Below are 12,999 nucleotides of genomic sequence, written 5' to 3' on the forward strand. Positions count from 1 at the left end.
AGGAGAGGACACCAGTTTTCCACACATAAAATGGGGACAAGGTGGACAGAGATGGGACCTGGCAGATAAGCAGCACATTTAAAGGCTCTGAGGCTGGAAAGAGGTTTTCACACTTGAGAAACCAAAAGAAATTCCCTGGGCCTGAGACATCCAGGAGCCAGGTCACAAGGATCATGGGCTGCCCTTAGAGGTTGCCAGAACCAGCCTGGGGCATCACAGAAGGCTTCCTAAGGGAAGTGACACTCAGGCTTGGTGTTGAAGAATGAGAAGGTATTAGTTCGTGAGGAAAGGAGGGAAGGGTGTTCTAGGTAGAGGGAACAGCACGTGCAAAGTCCTGGAGACCCAAGAGAGCAGGGCTTGGTGAGGTGTGAGCCTGGCTAGCTCATTGGGCAAGTGGGATCAAAAGTGTCTACTGGGCTCAGGAACAGGAGGTGATGGAGTGGGTGGCCCAGCCGGTTAAGCATCTGTTTAGCTTTTGATTTCCATCCAGGTCATGATCTTGTAGTTTGTGAGTTTGAGCCCTACATCAGGCTCTATGCAGACAGTATGGGGCCTGCTTGGGATTCTCTCTCTCTCTCCCTCTCTCTCTCTCTCTCTCTCTCTCTCTCTCAAAAAAAAAAAAAAGGTGATGGAGTGAATGTAAGGCAGGAAGGTTTAGTGAGTGAACACTTGTCTTTTAAAAACTGGGCTCTGGGGCACCTGGGTGGCTCAGTCGGTTAAGCATCCGACTTCAGCTCGGGTCACGATCTCGCGGTCCGTGAGTTCGAGCCCCGCGTCAGGCTCTGGGCTGATGGCTCAGAGCCTGGAGCCTGCTTCCGATTCTGTGTCTCCCTCTCTCTCTGCCCCTCCCCCATTCATGCTCTGTCTCTCTCTGTCCCCAAAATAAATAAACATAAAAAAAAAATTAAAAAAAAAAACTGGGCTCTGAAGGGAGGACAGAGATAGGAAGTAGCTGGTGAGGGCAGGGGGTCTGTGTGTGTGTGAAGATGAGCTGAGAACTCTAAGTGCCGATCAGAAAAGGGTGGAAGAAAGGCTGCAGAGGGAGGGGGCGGGAGGTAGGGCGTGGAGGAAGGGGAGGACCAGGTTTTGTGGCCAGTTGTCACAAGAGGGCCATCAGATGGTGGGTCTGGGGGAGCAGGAGGAGAGGCCTGTGGCCGGGGGTCTGGGAGACAGAGAAGGAAGATGGAAGAAGGCTTGCTGTGAGCTCCAGTAGAGGCTGTCGCCGGCACCGAGGCAGGGTTGGCCCGTGGGGGTCTCTGCGGTGTGAGCCTTGAATGGGTGGAGGGGTGTGGACCTGGGGGAGGGGCCCCAGGCCCCAAGACTGGGGCAGCCCTGGGGCTGGGATGTGAATCCCAGCTGGCCCTCAGCCTTAGTGTCCACCCTGGCAGTGTTGGGGGTCTGGGGCAGGAGGAGCAGCTGGCAGTCAGGCTGTGGGGAGGGAGGATGGTGGAGGCAGTGGGGGGAGGGGGGAGAGGGGAGTGGCTGACCAGAGGACTCTGAGGCCCCTGGGGCAGGGGTAGGGGGTTGGTGAGGGTGGCTCTGGCTCCTCATCTGGTTTCCCTGGCTCTGGAAGCCCCCTATCCAGGACCAGCCAGTGCAGGATGTTGCACCCTCCCCAGCACCTTTGCATCTACTCCCCGGGCACATGTCACACCTGCCTGGCATCTCTAGGCAGCCCTGTGTTCTTGGAGTCCTGAGTTGGGGGCAGATTAGTAATCTCCAAAGTCCCTTCTGATGAATTGGTTTGGTCGTGTGCAAGAGCTTGTCCAAGGTTTCCGCGTGAGTGCAAGGAGGTCCAGTCGTCTGGCCCCTTCCTCCACCAGGAACCTGTCTGGGCCCCCCAGTCTCTTGCCACCAGCGCTTCCAGTGGGGAAAGTGCCTGTGGGAAAAGCTGAAGGAACAGCCACTAGGGGGCGCCATGACCCAAGCCAACCAGCTACTTCTAGCCAGAGTGCTTGTGGTCTTTATTATATATTTCGAAGGGGCTGTTAGCTGCAGTGAGAATTCTTAACTTTATCATGGTGTAGGGTTTCTCCTGTCCTTGAGAGGAGGCAGGGGGCCCAGCTCCGTTCCCGGCTCTGCCAGAGGCTTCGTGCCAGTCCTACTGAGTGCTCTCTGGGCCTTTTTCCCCTGGGTCTACGGTAGTATCTTACTCACTTGGGTGGGTGAGGGAAGGAGAGGGCCCGGAACTGCCCGTGCCTCGCCGCCCTACACTCTGCAGCGATCTTGTGCTTGGCCCCACCCACCCACTGCTTGTGGAGGCCTCCATTCGTGTGTTCTTGGTCATGAGGGTGTCTTCAGGCTCTGTAGGGCTCTGGGGTTTGCTGAAAATGTTTCCACACTGGCCCAACCCTCGCAACCCTCTGGGAAATCAGGGCAGGAGTCCTGACTCTGCTGGTGTGGAAACTGAGGCACAGGGAACTGAAGCTTGAATGCTTTCAAGCTCACCTGCCTGAAAATGCCCACAGCTTTGCACTCTGGGCCTTGGGCCCAGGGTGGGCTCTGTTTCTTCCCTGCTTGCTCGGAGTGCCCAGGAGGCAGGAATCCCCTAGCACCAGGGTTAGGCGCCACAAAGATACTCATCACACCAGGAGAAAGCTGCCCCAAGGAAGGGCACTGAGCCCAGACATAGCCCTGGAACGTGGAACATGACCGTCAACCTTAGAGAGCCTCAGAGGGGCCGGGAATCCGCATTTGTAGCACTTGCCCCAAGTGGCTGTGAACCAGAGGACTGAAGGCCACCGAATGAGAAACCACTGTGTAGGTGGACGTAGCTTGTCCACGGGCACCAGGCCGGACGCACCTCCAAGCTCAGCAGTCACACTTCAGTTCCTTTCTTTTTTCATTCAACAAGCATTAACTGACACTCCGCCACTGATCCGGCTCCTGGTGAGACCACCCCGGTGCCAGCGCACTCAGAGAGAAACCGCTGCCCGCACAGCCTAGGAGGGAGCCGCCCGCCTACTACAGACAATGCAGGGCAATGTGACTGGTGCCGTGACCTGGCAAGTCCAGGGAAGAATGTTGCAGACAGAGGAACAGCACGAACAAGCGCCTGGAAGCAAGAGGCAGAACTGAAAGAACGGGAGGGGAGAGTGTGATGGGAAGAGGGCCAAGGAGGACCTCTGATATGGAGGACCCGAGGCCTCACGAAGGCCTCTGAACTTTCAGCTGGGGGTAGGGGAGCTCGGATGTCTCTCACACTGGTCTGCAATTGTCTTTTCACTCGGAAGTCTCCCGCCACCCTGGGGGCTCCCATTGCTAACTGTGTGAGCCCACCCTTGGCACCCCCAAAACTCTGCCCCCTAGTGCTGAGCGGTCCCCATTGGAATGCAGGCTGGGAGGGGGCAGTGGAGTTGGGGGGGGGTGGGAGCTGGGGCTGCCAAGTAGGCAGTGAGGTGGGGGTGGAGGGGGAAGTGGGGAGGGAGGGTGGGGAGCAGCTGATTTGTTTTAGAGCAGGAGGCTCTGTGCTGCTTTCCTAAACTTCAGCATCAAAGGCTGCTTGGAAACGTGTATAGAATAAGGTGGAATATTATGGAAATGGTCTCCTCTGCTCTGTGGCCTGGGAATTCACGGTCATTGAGAAGAATTTCCCCTGGTCCCATATTTCCCCTTCTTTGAAAGTAAAGCTTATGGATCAAATAAATGTAAATTATGGTCCTACGTTTCTTCTGAACTCAACTGACTTCACTAGCCATAACATAAGTGGATTGAACTTTTTTCAAACCATCCTTCCAGCATTGGAGGGTCAAGCAGACTCGCTTCCAGATTCAGTTTTCATCTGGTAACGTTCCAGTTTTCATCTTTCCTGTGACCATCACTTGCAGTCATGGGCACCCGAGGGCTGCCTGGAAGAGGAGGCCCTGGCTCCTGCCCTAACTTGGCCACGCTAGTTCCTTACCCAAGTGTCAGTGTCTTCTAAGCTTCATTGTCTTCTCCTACCAACAGGGATTAATTATACCTCCTGCTCATTCACTTTTATTTTTCTCAAAGTAATACGAACACATTGTTTCAAAGAACCAAATAGCATACCATGTATGGGCTGCAAACAAAAATCACCAGTCCCCACATTATCCCGCTCGCCCAGCCCCGATCCCAGTACCACCACTTTCCAGAGGCAGCTCCATTCAAATCCTGATGCCATTTTTTCTTACTCACTTTGATAACTTCAATACATATTATACATGTACCAATACAAGCAATGTTAACTGCTTGTTCTTGACTCCTCACTTTGAGGTATTTCTATTGCCTTCCTGGGGAGGGCAGTGATGATCTTTCTTCTGGTGCTCCCACCACTTCCCTTGTCCCCAGGCTCCCAGTAGTTGGGGCACATACATTTTCATTAAATAGATATTCTGGATTTATGTAATCATGACCGTGTAACTGTCCTCAGCTCCTCCAAGTGCTGTACTCTGATTGCTTTCTTTTTCTCCTACTTTTACCGTTTTCTGGAATAACTGCCTTGTTTTCTCATTTGGTTTTCTTTTTAAAAAAAATTTTTTTTTAACATTTATTTATTTTTGAGACAGAGAGAGACAGAGCATGAACGGGGGAGGGGCAGAGAGAGAGGGAGACACAGAATCGGAAGCAGGCTCCAGGCTCTGAGTCATCAGCCCAGAGCCGGACGCGGGGCTCGAACTCACGGACCGTGAGATCGTGACCTGAGCCGAAGTCGGACGCTTAACCGACTGAGCCACCCAGGCGCCCCTGGTTTTCTATGTTACTGGTGCTAATTCTTCCCAAACCAAACTCTCCTTTTAAAAAAAGTTTTATGTATCTAAATAATCTCTACACCCAACAGTGGGGCTTGAATCACAACACTGAGACCAAGAGTCACATGGCTCTTCCGACCGAGCCAGCCAGGTACCCCTTTCCCTAACCCTTCTGATAGCCACACACACCCCCTCTCCTGATCACGTATCAGAGCCCCAATTCAGCCCTTGACTCCCCCCGCAGCCCTGCTGCACTACTGTCTGCTTGGCCTTCTCCTTGACAGTCACATGGACTGGACCCCCTCTTGGTAAGATCCCATGTCTCCTTGTCTTTGTTTTATTTTCTCAGTTTAGCGGAGCTCATTCTCCAGTAACTTTTTGAAAAATAGTCCTGGCATGTCTGAAAATATCTTTGTTCTACACTTACCCTTGGTTAATAGTTTAGCTGGGTGTAGAATTCTAGGTTGAAAATTGTCTTCACTCAGAATGTTTTAGACTTTTGCTTTCCACTTGTCTATCTTCCAGTGTTGCTCTGAGAAATTCCATGACATTCTGATTCCTTATCTTTGTATGGGGCTTTCTGTTTCTTCTCCGTCTACTCTTTTTAGGGTTATGTCCTTTATCTTTGGTTTTCTGAAGTTTTCAAATGATGTGCCCTGGTGAGGGGCTTTTTCATCCATTGTACTGGGCATGCAGTGAACCCCTTAAGCTGCCACTCACATGCTTCTGTTCTGGAAATTTTTCTTATGTTTCTTTACTTTATTCATTTTCTCATTTCTCTCTTTCTGGAAACTTTATTAGTCAGATATTGACTCTTTGGGTTGACCCTCAATCCTTCTTATTTATTTATTTTTTCCTATTCTTGATTTCTATGTGTTTTTACATACTCTCTGAGCAATTTCCTTCATGTTACCTTTCAAAATGTCTATCAAAGATTTGATTTCAGTTATCTTGTTTGTTTATTTGTTTTGTTTTTCTCTTCTGCCTGCTTGACTCTGTTTCCTCCAGGGTTTCCCCCCATGTGTTCTTGCAGGCACTAAAAATCCGATAGGAAACTGCACCTGATTCCAGTGGGGGAGGAGCACGGCTTGTTGGCTGTGGGCTTCACTGGGGTGAACTGGTGGTGAGTCAGCTTTTTCAGGAGGGCTCCAAATGCCCATTTCCAGAGGCCAATTACTCCAGAGAAGATTCTCCATCCTCCTGTCTTCTGCGGCTGCTTGGGTGTTTCTGGGCCAGGATCCCCTCTGGTTTGGTCTCTGGAGAATGACCTTCATCTGCCAGTCTCCTGGGAGTGGCTGTGCGGGTTGGGAAACGAGGTACCAGGGAGTCTAAGTGCTCCTACACTGACTTGCCATCAGCCCCCTTCTTGTTAATCCTGCCCCTTCCCCCTTCCCCAATATCTGGTGCCTGTGAGTCCTGAGCCATTCTGGGGCTCTGTGGGCAGCCCTGCTCATGTCTGGCAATGCTCCCCTCACAGACATGGAGCTGCTTCTGGCCCACTGGTTCGGGCTCTGCTCGCCACCAGCCGCGTCTTCCACTGGCAACTCTCCCATTCTCATGGTCTTTTTGATTTCTGTACCGTCACCTTCACGGCATTTTAGAAGGAGATGAGATCAACACTTATGTCTAATTTCTCTCCATTATTTCAGTTAGACTTTGCTCGTGTCAGGCAATCAGAGGTGCCAAAGAAACATCATTGTCATTATAACAGCCAATGTTTGTCCAGAGCTTGCTCCATCCCAAGAGCACTATGAAGTATGTGACCATGTATTGTCTCATGGGATTCTTACTACCCCCTAGGAGGGAAATCATACATGTGGAGCTGGGCTCAGAGAGGTGGGGGACTTGCCCAAGGTCACCCAGTGAGGCCATTCAAATTCCTCAGCCAGAGTCAGAGCCCTGGATAGGGTCCTGGTTTGCCGACCTCTCCAGCCTCCTACCCCCCCCCCCCACCCCTCCCCACTGCACTGGACTGAACCATGTCCAGTACTCTGCTCACCCCACATTCTCTCTCTCACTTCCACACCTTTGCACAGGTGGTTCCCCTGGAAAAGGAACAAAAGACATTGGGGGATAGCTTGCTTGTAAGAATAAAGATTACCTCCTAAGGCAGGGGTGAAAGCCCTCAACACACCTCCCATGATCCTTTGTGTCTATAGGAGCACCTCTCCACAGCCTTTCTTTGTGGTTTCTCTAGAAATAAAACCTTTTCCTTTAACAATTTTCATTTGTGGGGCACCTGGGTGGCTCAGTCAATTAGGCGTCTGACTCTCAATTTCTTGATTTCTGTTCAGGTCATGATCTCACGGTCATGAGGTTGAATCCCAGCTTGGGATTCTCTCTCCTTCTCTCTCTCTGTCCCTCTCCTGCTTGCTCTCTCTCTCAAAATAAATAAATAAACATTTAATAATAATAATAATAATTTTGATTTGTATAAAAGACTTGTATACCCTTCCTAGTGATTCCTCTTTTTTTTTTTTTTTTGCACTATAGGAGAGATTTTTAAATTAATTAATTAATTAATTAATTATTGAGAGAGAGCAGAGTGTGAGCAGGGGAGGGGCAAGAGAGAGAGAGACACAGAATGTGAAGCAGGCTCCAGGCTCTGAGCTGTCAGCACAGAGCCTGACGTGGGGCTCGAACCCACATACTTGTGAGATCATGACCGGAGCCAAAGTCAGCCGCTTGACTGACTGAGCCACCCAGGCGCCCCAAGAGTTGTTTTTTTTAAATAATTTGTGCCGGACCTGTTAGTTTTCTGTCTGTGAGGTGAGACAGCTGACCAAGCAAGGGAAGGGTTACATACTGATGAGAAACACAGTGCCAGTGGGAAAAGTCATAATTAGTCATTTGCTGCTGCCAAGACAGTCACTTATTAGACTGCATGGACTTTGTCACCATTAAGAGGTTTGTAAGAAATTCAGCACACAGACGCTCTCTTTTTAAAAAAATAATGGCTTTATTGAGATAATAATTTACATATTATACAATTCACGCATTTATAGTGTATGGCTCACTGGGGGGCCTGGGGAGCTCAGGTGGTTGAGTGTCTGAGGGGCTCAGGTCATGATCTCACAATTCCTGAGTTCGAGCCCCACCTTGGGCTCACTGCTGACAGTGTGGAGCCTGCTTCAGATCCTCTGTCCCCCTCTCTCTTTGCCCCTCCTCCACTTGCACTCTCTAAAATAAATAAACATTTGAAGCGTAAAACTCACTGATTTTTATTTTATTTTTTAAAATGTATTTATTTATTTTGAGAGAGAGAGAGAGAAAGCACGAGGGGGGTAGGGAGAGAGAGAGAGGCAGAGAGGGAGAATCCCAAGCAGGCTCTGCACTGGCAGTGTGGAGCCCAAGGCAGGGTTTGAACTAAGGAGCTGTGTGATCATGATGTGAGCCGAAGTCAGATACTTAACCGACTGAGCCACCCAGGGGCCCCACCTCACTGACTTTTAGCACATTCAGGGGTGTGCAACCGTCAGTACAATCAATTTTAGAACATTTTTATCACCCCCACCAGAAACCCCATACTCATTAGTGATGACTCCCCATTCCCTCTCAAGCTTACATTCCGGGACAAACATGCATCTGTTTTCTACTGCTATATAGTTGCCTAGTTGGGACACTGCGTATAAATGGAATCACACAACACGTGATCTTTTGTGACTGGCTTCATTTCACTTCGCGTCGTGTTTTCGAGGGTTGCCATACGGTGGCAATATTAATGCGCCATTTCTATCCACTGCGGAATAATATTCCATTGTATGGATATACCACATTTTATGTTTACGATGAGCATTTGAGTCATTTCCACTTTTCGGCCATCGTGAGTCATGTTGCTGTGAACGCTCACGTACGAGATTTTGTCCATTTTGTACATTTGTGGGCTTGGGTTTTAGCTTCCCTTGGGTTTTTATTCCACCTGAGAGTGGAATGATTAGGTGATATGTTAAGTCTAGGTTTCACTTTTTCAGGAGCTGCCAAACTGTTTTTCAGAGCCATCCTGGTGAGTGTAAGGTGGTATCCCATTGTGGTTTTGATTTGCATTTCCCTGGTGGCTAATGATGTGGAGCATCTTTTCGCGTGTGTGCGTGTGTGTGTGTGTGCGCGCGCGCGCGTGTGTTTCCATTTGTAAATCTTCTTTGGAGCAATGTTGCTTCAGATCTTTTGCCCATTTTTTGACTGGGTTGTCTGTTTCTTACTGAGCTGTAAAAGTTCTTTATAGACTCTAGATACAAGTCCCTTACCCTTACCAGATATACAAATTGCAAGTCTTTTCTCCCATTGTACGGATTGTCTTTTCACTTTATTAATTGCGTCCTTTGTTTTTGTTTTTGTTTTGAGAGAGAGTGTGCGTGAGCATGGGAGGGGCAGAAGGAGAGAGAGAAAGAACTTAGGCAGGCTTCACTTCACACCCAGCACAGAGCCTGATGCGGGGCTCGATCTCAAAGCTATGAGATCGTGACTTGAGCCCAAATCAAGAGTCGAACACGTAACCTACTGAGCCACCCAGACGCCACTTAATTGTATCCTTTGAAGCACAGTTAAAAAAATTTTTTTAATGTTTATTTATTTTTGGAGAGAGAGAGAGAGAGAGAAGGGGAGAGGCAGAGAGAGAGAGGGAGATAGAGAATACGAAGAAAGCTCTGAGCTGTCAGTGCAAAGCCTTACGTGGGGTTCTAACCCATGAACTGTGAGACCATGACCTGAGCTGAAGTTGGACCTTCAACTGACTGAGTTACCCAGGCACCCCTGAAGCACAAATTTTTTAACTTTAGTGTAATTTATCTTTGTTGTGTTATGTTGCTATGCTTTTACTGTCATATTTAAAAAAATATTGCCTGATACAAGCTCATGAAGATTTACTTCTACATATTTTTTCTTAGAGTTCAATAGTTCTAATTCTTTCATTTAGACGTTTGGTTCATTTGAAGTTAATTTTTGTATATGATGTAAGATAGGGGTCCAACTTCATTCTTTTGCATGCGGATATCCATTTGTCCCAGCACCATTTATTGAAAGGACTATCCCTTCCCTCATTTGTCTTGGCATCCTTGCCCAAAATCAATTAACCATAAATGTGAAACTCTGTTTCTGAACCCTCAAGTTAATTCCATTGATCTGTATGTCTGTCAGTACCACATTGCCTCAATTACTATATAGCTTTGTAGTAAATTGTGAAATTGGGACGTGTGAGTCCTCCAAATTTGTTCTTATTTTTTGAGAGCATTTTGGCTGTTTTGGATTCCTGGACGATAACATGAGTGTTATAATCAGATTGTCAATTTCTGCAAAGAACCCAGGTGGGATTTTGAAGGGGACTGTGTTGAATCTGTAGGTCAACTTGTGGAGTCTTGCGCTTAACAATATCAAGTCTTTTGATCCATGATGATGGGTTGTCTTTCCATCTATTCAGGTCTCCTTTCATTTCTTTCTACAATGTTTCGTAGTTTTCAGAATACACATTTTCTCCTTTTGTTAAATTTGCTACTAAGCAGTTCGCTCTTTTTAATGCTATTGGACATTTTTTTCTTAATTTCATCTTTGGATTATTTATTGCAAATGCATAGAATTCAATGAACTTCTGTGCATTGATCTTGTATCCTGCAACTTTGCTGTACTCATTTATTAGCTCTAATGGTGGATTCCCTAGGATTTTCCATATACAAAATCATGTCATCTGCAAATAGAAGTAGTTTTACTTCCTTTCTAAACTGGATGCCTTTTATTTTTTCACCCGATAGCCCTTGCTAGAACCTCTAATATCCAGTAGAAGTCAATTAGGTCTACCGGTTTATAGTATTCTTCAATTCTTCTATTTCCTTGCTGATCTTCTGCCTAATTCTATCCATTATTGAAAGTGAGGTAGTCAAGTCTCCCCTTATTGTTGAATTTATTTCTCTTTTTAATTCTGTCGGGTTTTGCTTCATGTATTTTGGGCTTTGCTGTTCAGAGCATATATGTTTACAATTGTTATATCTTCTTGATGGATTGACTCTTTTATCACACGTACCCCTTTGTCTCTAATAACAATTTTTCAATTTTGTTTTAAGATTGATTTTGGACAGATGCAAAAAAGACGTTAGAACAGCAACTTCTTCCACGGGCTCCTGCTGGGTTCCAGGCAAGGAAAATAAGAAGCCTATCTCAGCCTCTGTCAAAGGGTCACTCTCCCCTTTTCCTTCCCCCTCGAGCAATAGTTCCCAAGCCTCAGTGTCTTCTCCTTTAAAATGAGAGGATTGGGACCTAGAGTTGCTAAGATTTTCTTCAGCCTTTTTTGGACTCTAGCATTCTGTAACTAGTATTATTCCTGTGTTATTTTTAAATGCTTACTCTATCTCTAGCACTCTCAGATGTCTCATCCCATTTACATAAGTGCCAGGAAGGTAGACATTTTTGTCCTTATTTTATAGCTTAGGAAATGAAGGCTGAAAAAAAAAGCTGGAGTAAATTTGGAAAATAAGAATAAGCATGAAGAAGCAATAAATGTCACCATCAACCCCATCTTCCAAAGATAAACCACGCTTAACCTTTGGAAGTACATTTGTCTAAACTTTCTTCTGGGTGCGTATATATTTTTAGGAAATTGTTTTTACACCACATATACTGCCTTATTTCACTGTATAATGTACCCAAAATATTGAAGGAAGGATTTCCTCACAGTTGGAGCTGAACAAAGATGAAAGAGACCCCCTCATTGGTAGTAAGCACCTTATCAGTGGGAGTGTGTGAGCACAGCACTTGGTTTGCACACGGGGACAAGGACTCTAATGGGCTGTTTATGAGCCTGTCTTCTCCCCAGGACTGTGAGGCCGCCCAGGGCTGGGACCAGACTGACGAATCCCACTTTCCTGTGCCCAGCTCAGAGAAGACGTGGAGACAGTTTGATGAATTGATCGGCACGAGCCAAGGGACGCAAGAGGGAAATGAGAAACAGCTGAGTCTAAAGTCTCTCCGGGCTGGATCTCTTCAGGAAAAGGATCTGTGACAGAAGTGTCCTGACCTGGGCTCTACACTCAGGGGCAACTTTCCCACCTACCCTTTCTGTAAAATGGGGATTGGCCTTTCTGAGACGGCCTGGGTGCAACTCTAGGCCTTGCTGACAGACGGACCTTAGAGACTGGAGACTCAGGAGTTGGGGCCATCTCCCAGGGCGGGGGTGGGCGGACAGGGGACGACAGCTGTGTGGGAGTCTCCAGCCAACCTGTTGGCATCTACGCCGTGTGACATACTGAGTGCTGTGTTGTGTGGATGGGAGACTTGGGTAACTTGACCTAGAGCAACTCCCTGTCATTGGGAGATAAGATACCTCAAAAAAAAGTTAGGGAAAGGCTGACCAGCTGGGTGGGGCCGTGGGAGTCCTGGGGCCCCGGCTAGGCGTCTGGAGACCTGTGAATCCAGCCTCTACCCCCCTTCCACTTGCTGAGTGGCCTGGGCAGGCCCCACTCCTACCTGCCTCTCCTGGTCCCCAGCCTGTGACCCTATGAGCTCATCCTGAGACCTTGCACACCATCCAAGTGGATTGCTGAGCGCTGACTATGCTCTGGTGGTCGTAGCTGCAGAACTGGATGAAATAATGAAGGTCAGTTTGGAGGAAGTAGGATTCAGAGAGGCAGCTTGTCCTGGTAAAAAGAAGAGGGGTCTCATGGTCCAGTGGGCCTGTCTGGTGCTCTGAGCCTGGATTTCCTCTTTCTTTCTCTCTAGGTTGTTTGAAGAGAGAATGAGTTAACATAGGTAGGTGGCTGGAACACAGAGGTACTTAATAAACGGTTCTAATGAGCAAGTCTTGGAAGTTATCGAGACCGAGGCAGGCACTTTCTTGGCCAATGGGAGGGAGTAGGTGGCACGGACTGTAGAAGACATCTTGACCTTGGAGCGACAGCTTTGCTTTTAGACAGCCCCGGCCTGTCAGTGGGCAGGGTCACATTCTATCTGTTCCTGCAATGGCATGGTTTTTCCCTCCCCAATTATCAGCCTATGCATGGAGATGCTAAAAGCAGTGCCCATTTCTGGGCATATGTCCAAATGGCCATCAAGAGGGCTCCATGGAGGAAAGTCTATTTCAAGAGCACATTAAATGCACAGAGAGAAACTGAGAGAGAAGGCAGAGATTCGCAAGCTACGAGAAGGCAGGTCGTGTTGGGGGCACTTCTGGGTGCTGGGCCCTGAAACACATTTAGAGAAGCCTACCTGGTTGGACAGGTAGATGAATTCTTGAAGGAGCCTCAAATTCTTCTTTAGAACAAAGTGAGGGAGAATGAATTACTCACTTGCTGAATTGATAAATGAA

This window comes from Leopardus geoffroyi, chromosome C1 (assembly GCF_018350155.1).
Source record: "Leopardus geoffroyi isolate Oge1 chromosome C1, O.geoffroyi_Oge1_pat1.0, whole genome shotgun sequence".
NCBI classification, from domain to species: Eukaryota; Metazoa; Chordata; class Mammalia; order Carnivora; family Felidae; genus Leopardus; species Leopardus geoffroyi.